Raw genomic sequence first — 12,317 nt, 5'->3', positions numbered from 1 at the left:
ACGTACCATTGGCAATACCAGACGAGGTATTGTTCACAGATGGGAGCAGTTTCATCCAAGATGGGATTAGGTATGCAGGGGCACAGCATTGGTGACCCAAGATAAGACTATTTGGATACAGTCTTTAAGCAGAGGGCCTCATCTCAACAAACTTTACCTTCGACTCAAGTATTTCCCACTTCTCTGGGAAAGACAAGGCTCTCACCATAAACACTGGCAGGAGATTTGCTTTCTCCATGGCCCATGCCCATGGGGCTCTATATAAAGAAAGAGGATTACTAACCTCAGCAGGAAAAGAAATTAGAAATAGAAAACTAATCTTAGCCCTATTGGAAACTATCTGGTACCCAAGAGGTTAGCCATTGCTCATTGTAGAGGACACCGATAAGGAGATTCCCTAGAAGCCAGAAGCAACAGAGCGGCTGACTTGGCTGCCCCAAGAAGTGGCCCTAAAACCAGTAGGGACACTCGAAATCTTAATGGCCCTGCATAGGACCCGTTTACTGGACCACCCGGAATGGGCTAAGCAAGGCTGGTGGATGCTGCAGGACAGAGTCTGGGAAGGCAGCTGGTGGTAGAGCTCCATGAGGTCATCCAGCTAGGCCGCCACAAAAACTTCTTAACTCCTCAGACCTAAGTATTGTTCCAAATTTGGAAAGACTAATTAAAGAAATCTCTTTTAGATGTGCCACCTGTGCTCAGGGAAACCCCAAGTAGGGAAGGAAGCTCCTACACAAGGGTTCCAGGCTCAAGGAAGTGGGCGAAGTGCCATCTTAATTAGTCTTAACAATAAAAACCCAGAGTCAGATATTGAGGGTGAAAGCTCAAAGATCAGAGAAGAAAAGCAACCAGCCACCAGACATTTCTTACCTCTACTAAATCTCAGACCAAATTGGGGCTCCTGTCTCTACCAATCCTCAGACTGAATGGGCCTGAGATCCTGTCTCCACCTACCTTATATTCCTGTGTCCACCTCCCTAGTGCTGGGATTAAAGGCATGTGCCTTTAATATTCCCAAGTATTTTTTTTTTTTCGAGACAGGGTTTCCCTGTAGTTTCTAGAGCCTGTCCTGGAGCTAGCTCTTGTAGACCAGGCTGGCCTCGAACTCAGAGATCCGCCTGCCTCTTAACCTTGGTATGAAAGTAAACATTGAGAAGACTGAAATACAACACGTGGGAAGGTGCACAAGGATTTTAACACTAATAAAGAATCTGAACCTCAAGCAAACAGTCAACTGAGGAAACCTCAGTTCAAAGGAGGGAACTGTTTCAGATGTCAGGCAGATAGGGATAGCGAGGGCTGCATTCCAGGCACTAAAAGAGGTTAGATCAGCAAGAGACATGACAACAACAACAAAATTACTAGTATGTGAGACACTTGTCTTGAGCTGACTTCTTTACAATTCCGAAACCTAAACAATGAAACACTTCTCAGAACAGTGGCTGAATGTGTTCGAGATGGCATGTCTCAGGAGGATTCTAGGTGTCACACGAAGGAATAGGCTGCACAGCGATGATATTAAGAAACATCTCCATCTACAGAAGAAAGTAAACTACAGGATACAGCAAGGGTGCTTGAGAAATTTTGGCCATATTATGAGAATGAATGACCACAGATACCTAAAGACAGCACTGCTTGGAGAAGTGCACAGGATAAGACAGAGAGGAAAGCCCCCCCAAAAAGCTGGATAGACAGCATAGAGGAAGACTGTGGAACCTTTGGTATGACAATAACACAAGCATCTAGGACTGCCCAGGATAGGAACAACTGGAGAACCGCCATAAATGGGCTGCCCATGCACACTTAAGCATTGCCGGAGCATACATGGTGATGATGCCTCCCAAGTGCTGGGATCAAAGGCATGAGATCCCAAGTGCTGGGATCAAAGGCATGCACCACCACTGCCTGGCTCTGTTTGTCATTGAAACTGGTTCAATCTCCTGTAGGCCAGGGTGGCATTGAACTGATCTTGCTGCTTCCTCCTCCCCAGGAGTTAAAGTGTGTGCCACTACTGCCTGGCCTCTAAGATTAACTAGTAGCTACTTCTGCCCTCTGATCTCCAGGCAAGTTTTATTTGTCTGAACACAAACAAAATATCTTAACAAATGGGCCTAGGGAGCACTGGGAGTTGGACTTTACTGAAATCAGGCCTGTTCATTTGGCTATAAATATTTGCAGGCATTTGTAGAGACCTTCTCAGGATGGATGGAGGCCTACTCCACCCAAACAGAGACTGCTCCAATAGTTACTAAGAAATTTCTTTAGGAAATAATTCCTAGATTTGGACTGCCCTGAGCTTTGGGGTCTGGCAATAGCCTGGCCTTTACAGCCAAAGTGTCTCAAAATCTTATTAAATATTAATTGGGAATTACATTGTGATGTAGGCCCCAGAGTTCACGTTAGGTAAAAAGGTGAATAGAACTGAGGAGACTGATCAAATTGGTCCTGAAAAACTGACAAAAAATTGGGCCAGCCTCTTCCCCTTGGTCCTGATCAGGGCCAGATGTACTTCTTTTGAGGTTATGTTTGGGAGACCACCTCCTGTCCTCTCCAAACTCTGAGATAGTCCCCATGTCTGATCACTCCCTTCTCAATTCCTTAAAGGCTTTGCAGGAAACTTGCCATGAACCAGACTAAAGGGAATCCTGTCGTCTCCCACCTCTGAGTCCACCCACAAGTTCTAGCCAGGAGACTTAGTTTGAATAAAAAGGATTCCTGACACGACCCTGTAACCTGTCCAGAAGGGGCCATACCCAGTCATCTTCACCACCCCAATTGTTGTCAAAGTATCTAGTGTTGTCTCTTGGAAAGAAAGGCCACCAAGGACTACTACAGATGGACCATTGCATGGACCTTAGACCTCTTAAAGATAGGGCTACCCAGAGTTTCTTAACTCAGGATACACAATCCAATCAGCCTCAAATCTGGATGTGGGAATTCAGAAAAAATGGGGATGGGAACCTCTTACCTTTTCGGTAGACCCCTGCTCTCTTATGGCCATTCTAGGATAGAACGATGTGGGTCTAGAGGAGGAGCAGGGAGTCAGTACATCAGGCTGTGGAGAAGACTGGCTAGAAAAAGGCCTTCAGGGACAACAATTTTATGCATGTCCTGCCTTGGACAAGGTACCTGTATCATGACAGTTTACCTGGCTTGTCTGTGCTAGCAGTTTGACTAAATGTATCTCCTCCCACTCACTGGAAAGTCACACCTCCATGCTATGCTTATGATAACGAACACTATATGTTATTCCTAGGGATAGGCCTATAATAGAGAAGAGGAGACAAAGCTCATTTGGCCTTGACTCAATGTTAACGAATGTCAAAAGGGCTCCAGTTCTGCTCCCAATCCTAGAAGAGGCAGGAATAGCTGGTACAACTGCCATAAGCCCCACAGGGAACCAAGGAGCCAAGACTTTAAGGAACTCAAGTTCCTGACCAACCTAGACCTAGATCATTTGGAGAATCCTGTTTCCAGGCTGGAGAGCCAAGTTGACTCCTTCACAAAAGTAGTTCTACAGAACTGAAGACTTTGCATGGTCTTAGGAGAAAATTGTTGTTTCCATGCCAGCCAATCTGGGAAACCACACTCAGAGAAAACCTCAAAGGGGGAATAAAAGGAAACACAGATCAGATAATTGGTGTCAGTCTTTCTTACCTGGTCCCCATGGCTGACCACCTTCCTATCAGCATTAGCTGGACTGTTGATTCTTATTCTGATCAGGCTAACGATTGAACCCTGCATTCTCAACTACATCACAAAGAATAACTGAATTAAGCTACTGGTCCTTAGGACCATCTATGTCCGCTAAACCGTAACATATGACTCATGCCCATAGAGCCAGTGGGGAATGTGACATGGCAAGACAGTACCGAGGTTCATCCATCTTGTATTCTTGCTGAGGCCATTTCAGGCCTATCTAGAATTTGATCTCCTTGATGGAGAATCCCATGGAAAATTATCAGCTCTATTCTAGAAACCCAGGGTCAAGATGCACTAGCTAGCTTGTCTTAGCTTCTGATAAACTGCCTGCCTCTGTAGAACACCCTCCAGCGAACTGCTCAGTAAAGCCCCCTTTAGCTGCTGAGCGGATGCCAAAGTGTGGATTTTGCCTTCAAAAACCCCATGCTCTGGACACTCGGGCTGCACTTCAGTCCGGAATGCCTGAGTGTAGTCCCAGATGGCTGGAAAAAACTTTCAGTTGGCTGTAAACAGTGTCTGGGTGGTCATCTCTGGGGGGCTCCCTGTAGCACACATACATGACCAAAACAAATGCTTCTTGAAACATTAATCAGAAGTTCTGAGACTTTGTTTTCCTGATTCTGATAAGTATAATATTTATCATTTTACTTTGCAGTGTTGAGGCTTGAACGTACTTAGGGGTATTTATAATACTAAATAAAAATACACAATGTAGATTACTTCTTCTGATTTTATCCTATTTCTGCTATGTCATTTAAGTTTGTTTTAATTTATACTTTAATATATAAAATAATAACTTTGCCAGGCAAGGTGGCACGTGCTTGAAATCCCAGCACTCAGGAGGCAAAGACTAGAGAAATGATGCAAGTCTCTGAGGCCAGCCTGGTCTACACAGGAGGTTATTCTGGGCTATACAGAGCTACGTAGCAAGACTCTGTCTCAGAAAAAAGAGAGAGGAAGAGAAGACCTGGAGGTCTCTGCTCTTTGCAGAGCATCTCTCTAGCATGCATGAGGCCCTGGATTCCATCTCTAGAAAACACATTTCCTTTAGTTAAAGAAAGGAGGTGTTGTTTAAAAAAAGTAGTATGTTTTCAGATACAATTAATTTTTTGCATTCATAAGGACATTTGAATAATGAAAATCCAGCCTTTCCAGACCACAAGAAAAGGCTTCAGTTGCCTGCACAATTTCTGCCGGTATGTAAAGCCAACCTTGAGAACCAGCTCAACTGTCCAGGCAAAGGCAAGGCTCTCCTACAAACGTTTTTTCCATACAGAAAGCATAAGAAAACCTCCCAGTTTCCTAGTCCCCATCCTAGCCACCCCCCAGATTATAATATACAATAATATGCCAACAATGCAAGTTAATGTATATTCATGGTTTCTGTGAAAGCCTTTTGGAATAGTTTTATATCTAAGATGAAATCCAGAATGATACACTATAAGCTATATATTGGATGTTATTTTGTGTTTTTAACATAAATTTATCCCAAAGTCAGTAAAAAGTATTTCTGTTACTTATCAGTGCTTTAAAACACACATTTAATTGTTTCTGTGTGGGTCAGAAATTGGGGAGCAATGTGGCTGGGTACTTTGAACTTAAACGCTCTCATTAGGTTACAGTTATGCTAGCTGGGGCTGCAGTTGCCTGAAGGGTTGGCTGGGGCCAAGGATGTGCTTCCTGACAGTTGCTTACAGAAGACCAGTCCCCTTACCGTAACTCAAGCCTGTCCCCTATATTAAAACACAGTGGCCGGCCTTCCTCTGAATGAACAAGAGAAATCCTGATAGAAGCTTCAGTAACTTTCACACAGCCCATCATTTGGAATGCATCCTAATGGGTTTAAAAGACAATCCAGATTCTGTGTAGGAAGGTCTGTATAAAGGCACAGCAGCAGGTGACCAATATCAGGAGAGGGTCATATTATGAAGCTGGCCATCATGGTACTATAAATCACTCACAGACACCCCTTGGAATATAAAGTACATTAATTATCATTAACTAAGTAATGATTTGAGGAAGAGACCTGGTCAGTCATCCTCATCAACTTAGACCAATAAACCCAATATGGACAAGTTCAACAGAACCACCATATGCAGACTGCCCATACATGCTTCAGCATTGCCAAGGCATAAATTTCATTTTTCAAGTAATCATTTATTTAAGATATATTTGCATATAATTTTCAGTGCAAAAGGCAGGAGGCACTGGGGACCCCTTAGCCATCCATCAGACACTCAGAGAGTCTGCACTGAAGGAGATATGGCTGCTGGTATTTCAAGGCTCGGGATTGGATGAGATCACAGCGGGGGCTGCAGAGGATGGAGGTCAGCGATTCCAAGGGTCCTCCCATCTCAGCACTGCTGTCATCACAGGAGAATGCTAGATTTTTTTTAAAAAATGTGGATTCCGGGAATTTGAACTCAGGTTGATCTGTCTTTTATCGGTTGATCTATCTCCAGAGCTCTTCTAGTGACTCTTGAAGTTTTATTTTCTTTTAATGACCTAACACAATTTGAACACAAAACTAAGCTGTTTATGAATAAGTAACTTTTCAGATGTTCATCAGACTTTCTCAACAATTCTCATCCTTTCCCTCTAAGACATAACCGTAGTCTGTGTGACAGTCCCCGCCTCTTTCTTCCCCGTACACCTGTCTCCAACTTGAATGACCTTATCAAGATTTCTGAAGGCATTGCTCTAAACTCCCTCACACTTGAGGACAAACCTCGACATCACCTATTAAATGAAACCTGTGGAGTCCTTCTCCTGTTGTTCTTGGGTTGTTCCTCAGAACGCTGTCACATTCATTAGGCCTTCGGATAAGTTAGGTCCTGACAGCCAGTAGATCTCAACCTGTGGGTCATGACCTCTTTGGGGTCACATATCAGATATTTACATTACAATTCATAATTGTAGCAAAACTACAGTTACAAAGTAGCAATGAAATAATTTTGTGGTTGGGGGGGTCCCCAACATGAGGAGCTCTATTAAAGGGTCGCAGCATTAGTAAGGTTGAGAACCAACTGAGTTAGGATTTTTCCAATACAGAAACCATATTTAAGTCCCTGGAGACTGAGCCGTGCCAAGCAAAACTAGCTCCACAAATGTTTGCTCCACAAATGTTAGAACAAGGCCAGCGAGTTCCCTCCAGTTTTAGTCCGCAGCGACGCAGTCTTCACCACTAGGTGGCAGCAAACTACAGAATTATCGCCACCTTTTAGGTAGGCTTTCAGCCAGCATAAATATTCAAGTTGAAGACACTGGTCCTTGTGAGAGAATTCCTTTCCTGACAAGGTGTAAATAACATCTGCCCCCTCTTCATAAAGTCCCAATGACAAACGAAAGTCCCATTCCACTCGAATTCAGTTTGGGAACCAATAAGCTGACTCGCAACACATTCGGTGCGCTTTTTTTTTTTTTTTTTTTTTTTTTTGGTCACCTTGACCCAGGCCTGGACATGGCTGGGAAGAAGGAATCTTGAGAAAATGCCGCATAAGCTCGGCGTGGTAGGCAAATCTGTAAGGCGTTTTCTGCATTACTGACTGATGTGGAGGTAACATCCCTAGCAGGGGTTCTGGGATGGTATGAGAAAGACCAATCCGTCATGAGGAGCAAACTGCACTTTCACATCACAGCCCAGCACTGAAGGAAGCGGGAGCAGGAACTGAAGAGGAAGCCATGGAGGGGTGTCAGCTTCCTTCAGTGATGGACTGGGATGCAAAAGTTAAGTCAAACCCTTTCTTTCTCAAGGTTTTTGTTTGTTTGTTTTTTGTTTTGTTTTGTTTTGGTCATGGTGTTTTATCACAGCAATAGAAACCCTAATTAAGGCAATACAGGTAAGAGGCTACTTGCTGAAGTGCAGACGAGCCCAAAGCTGCCACACTGGGAAGTCTGAACCCAGCATGGTTGATGGCTTTTCCATGGCAGCATTGACAGAGCCTCCTTCAGGGGCTTCCCCCTAGCCTCCATAGTGCAGCATCTTCTAAGACCCATACAGTTTAGGGCAGAATTGCATACACATGGCTGGGAGGAGAAGTGGACTCGGAGATGAGGGTCCAGTGAGCTGCCCCACCTCCTTGAGAATATCAGCAGTCAACAAGCCAGTTTCTGACAGACTCCTCCAAGCAGACATGGCTAATCTGATAACAATGGCACTTGCTTTCCTCAGAGTCTGCGTTGCAGAACACTGGGTTTTAGGAGAGTGATACACAACATAGTGTGGTTTCACTGTCAATGCTGTGTAGCTCTGTGTTGTTTGAATAAGATATTTTTTTTCTAGAAATAGGTTTCACTATGTAACCCATTCTAAAACCCTTAATCCTCCTTCTGCCTCCCACATGTTGAGATTATAGGCAGTTGTTATAATAACATATTTTAATGTGAAATTCAACATTGATACTGTAAATTATATTAAACCTACTTGAAAGTATGTAAGAATAAAATGTCAACTCAGTTTAAATAATGTATGTAATGCCTGACCTGGTGGCCCACTCCCTTTAATTCACTCAGGAGGCAAAGGCAGGTGGATCTCTAAGTTTGAGGCCAATCTGGTCTACAGAGCAACTTCCAAGACAGCCAGACCTAAACAGGGAACCCCTGTCTTGAAAAATAAGAGAGAGAGAGAAAGATGATATATATTATGGAAAATCACTATAAAAATAAATTTTCTTCAAGAAATTTTTGTTTGTTTTTTTAGGTAGGGTTTCTCTGTAGCTTTGAAGCCTGTTCTGGAACTAGCTCTTGTAGACCAGCCTGGCCTCCAACTCACAGAGATCTGCCTGCCTCTGCCTCCCAAGTGCTGGGATAAAAGGCAGGAAAATATTTTTTTAAAGTAATGCACATAGTTGCTTAGACTTTTACTTAAGCAAATATTTAAACCTTATAAGAAAACTTAGTAATAAAGCAAATAGCTGGAAATAATATAGCCTGAAATTATTCAAACAGGAGATTACATATGCAAGTCACTTACAAGTTCATAAAATATGGAAATATGGATGCTGTAAATAAGATTTAGAAAGTAATGTGTTTGGAACAGCAGTTTATCAGACTGGAAAAAGCTTAAGTTAATTATTTCTCTTCTTAAGCTTCAATTTGTAACTCTGACTTAGAGAATATATCTTTGTTCTTTTCTAAAACAAAAAGTAAAACCCCACAGAGTCTTGTGTAGCCCCGGCTGGTCCTGAAGTCACTATGTAACTGAGGATGGCCTTGAACTACTGCTCCTCTTGTCCCTGCCTCCCCAATACGAGGATTTACAGACACATGCCACCATGTCTGCCTGAATGAACTGATCTCTTCAGACTTGTTTCAGGTGCTAGAGAGAAGCTCAGCCATTAAGAGTGCTTGCTGCTCTTACGGGAACCAGTGTTTGTTTCCCAGCACCCACATTAGTCAGTGACTCTGTAACCTGCAAGATAAATTATGACATCCTCTGGCCTCCTCTGGCATCCACATACACTTAGCATACAAATACACACATGAATACACATCAACTAAATATGTGTGTGTATATATATATTAATGTATACATTTGTTTGTTTGTTTGTTTAAGGTCTCACCCCAGTTTGCCTGGAACTCACTGTGTAGACCAGGCTGGCCTCAAACTCACAGAGATCTGCCTGCCTCTGCCATCTAGGTGTTGGGATTAAAGGAATGCGCCACCACTCACCAGTAAGACCCGTTTATATAAAGTTGTAAATTGAAATGCTTCAAATTACCAAAAAAAGAATTTTAAAAATTATTTTTTCCTTTGATTGTATTATTGTCTTAAGGATAAGAAAGGTGATAAAAACATATACAGATTTAAAATGTATAGCTCTACCCATTGAAAACGTCGCCTGCCCATATGCAATCACAATTCTCAGTCCTTCCAATAGGAGAGACTAGTCCACACTTGTCCATTTGTGAGACAGAGTCATGCGAGATCCCCAGATGGATTCAAATCCAGACCAATAGTACAGTACCGGTAGTAAGTGAAAGACACAGAGATCGGTACACTCCAGCAGGGCTAGGTGGAGAGCACAAAACAGCTCTCTGGGACACGCTTACCAGTGTGGGGGCGTGTTTTGCCTCCATGTATGTCTGTACACTACATGTGTCCCTGGTGCCTATGGAGGAGAGAAGAAGGCATCAAATCCCCTGGAACTGGAACTATGGAAAGCTGTAAGCCAACACACGGGTACTGGGAATCGCACCCAGGTCCTCTGGAAAAGCCTTCAGTGCTCCTAACTGCTGAGCCGTCTCTCTGCCCCATAGGAATCAGCTAACATGGTTAATTAACATTTTTGATGATGCTAGGCAAAATTCAATCCTCCTCTTAGGGCATTTGTGGGGAGAGGTGGAAGCCCTGAGTGAAGTCCTAAGTGAATGTGTTTTGTTAACACGAGTCGGGCATATCAAGGCCCATAACCTCAGACCCACGGGAAAACGGCAAATTTCCCCCGACCCATGATGAGGCTCAGAGGATGGGAAAGCCTTCCTTTTGGTACATGTACAGGTGCTGATAATGTGTACAGAATATCTTCTCCATAGCTTTCTCTCCCTGCATGTTTATGGCCTGAAGACTGCTCCTACCCAGAATAGCTAAGCCTGCCTCCTTGGTCAGCTCTATGCAATAACTTCAGCTCCGTTCAGCTATAGGTAATAAACCCACTGAGCTTCGGAGGTGATGAGGCTTCTCTATCTAGGAGTCCAGGTCACCTGATCCTGGTTTTTCTTTGTCTGTCCTTTCTTCCCTCCCTCATGGCCCTAGTAAAGGCTGTCCCTGGAGTCGTCTGAACATGACAGACACCCTTGGAAGAAAGGCCTACAAAGTAGGGCCATTTTACTTTATATTCAGACATTTTACAAAAACCCTCTCCTCTTCGAGCACGTGGGGACTGTACTCTAAGTGGCTCCTGACACCGGTCCTGCGACAACATTAATGTTATTAAACTAGTTTGAGAGCTCACGCTGACACCTGCCCACTTTGCGTGGGTTTAGCCGGGACTGAGTAGGACTCTGTCTGCCCAAGTGAGCAGAGTCTGAGCTAGGAGAGCCCAGGGGAAGAAAGACGGGGTAGAAGACAGTAACAGCTGGCACTAATGGAGCACTTACCGTGAGCATTGCCCCAAGCCCTTTACTGATGTCATCTCCCTCCTCACACAAACCCTTGAGCCACTTACTGTCCCATTTTGCAAGTCAGAAAAGTGTTTGTCCAGGTATTAAGGAAAAGATCGAATAATTATAAAGGAAAAACAAATCCTAACACACTTGTAATCCCAGTGCTGGGGAAGCTGAGACAGGTGGATCTCTGGGGCTCATTGACCAGAAGTCCAGGACAATTTTGACCTTGTCTCAAAAAAAAAATAAGCAGATGGCACCTGAGGAAAAATGGTCCCCATTGTTGCCTTTGACTTTCCCACACATGTGCATGTGCACACATGCATGCACACAGACACACACACAAACACCCTAGCATGAAACTCTAGTAAAAGGTTGGCCTGACATCATAAAAATCCTGCAAAGTCACACACAGTGGTTCACATACTTGGGAGAGAAGCCCAAAGATGAGGATTCACGATCATTCTCAAGTAGACAGAGTCCAAGGTAACTGGGGCTACATGAGACCCTGTCTCCAATAAATAAGTCATTAGCTACATAAATAAATATTATGGGCTGACAAGATGGCTTGGTAGGTAAGGGCTTTTGCTGTCATGCCTGACAAACTGAGTAAAATCTCCAGGACCCGCATGGTGGAAGGGAAGAACAATTTCTGAAAGTTGTTCTCTGACTTCACACACACACACACACACACACGTGTATTCACAAGCACACACACACACACACACACACATACACACACACACAAACACGCCCTTCTTTGATACGCTGGCATGAGAATTAAAAGAGATAGAATGTGTAAAGCATCTGTTATAGCTTCTGAAACACAAAGTGTGTTCAACAAGCAGTCTCAGGCTCCTTTGACCCTAAACCACAAATTCTCTCAGCAGGCTGAATGGCAAGACCCCAAAGGTGGTCTTATGGTAAGCCCAGGACGTAGGCATGTCATATCTAATTCCAGTAAAAGAATAAAAGACAAGGTTGGAGAGTCAGCTCAGTGCTTATGAGCCCTTGTTGTTGTTGCAAAAGACCAGGGTTCTATTCCTAGCACCCACACGGAGGTTCACCACCTCCTCCCTCACCAGGCGTGCATGTGGTACACAGACATACATGCAGGCAAAATACTCAGACACATAAAATAATAAAAATAAATTTAAAATGAATTTAAAATGAAAATAAAAAAAAAACAAGGAAAGAAATTTTCCTGGAGCCTCCAGAATACAACCAGCTAGCTCAGATGCTTTGATAATTAGGATCTATTTCATACTTCGGACCACCAGAACAAAAAAAAATGTGTGCTGTTTTAAACCACTAACTATGTGGTCTTTGTTACAGCATCAGTGGGAAATTCATACATTCCCTAAGTTTAGAGAGCTAGGATGGAAGAATGGCAACAGACTTCTCACTCTGTTTGCCTCGATTTCCAAACAAGACCGACTTCCCCGTTCTCCCCTGGCTGTCTGCCCTCCACCCATTTCATTAACTCACAGACTCCACATAGAACGAGACAG

This window comes from Arvicola amphibius, chromosome 2, assembly GCF_903992535.2.
Source record: "Arvicola amphibius chromosome 2, mArvAmp1.2, whole genome shotgun sequence".
Taxonomy (NCBI): Eukaryota; Metazoa; Chordata; class Mammalia; order Rodentia; family Cricetidae; genus Arvicola; species Arvicola amphibius.
Note: the sequence above shows the minus strand (reverse complement) of the source record.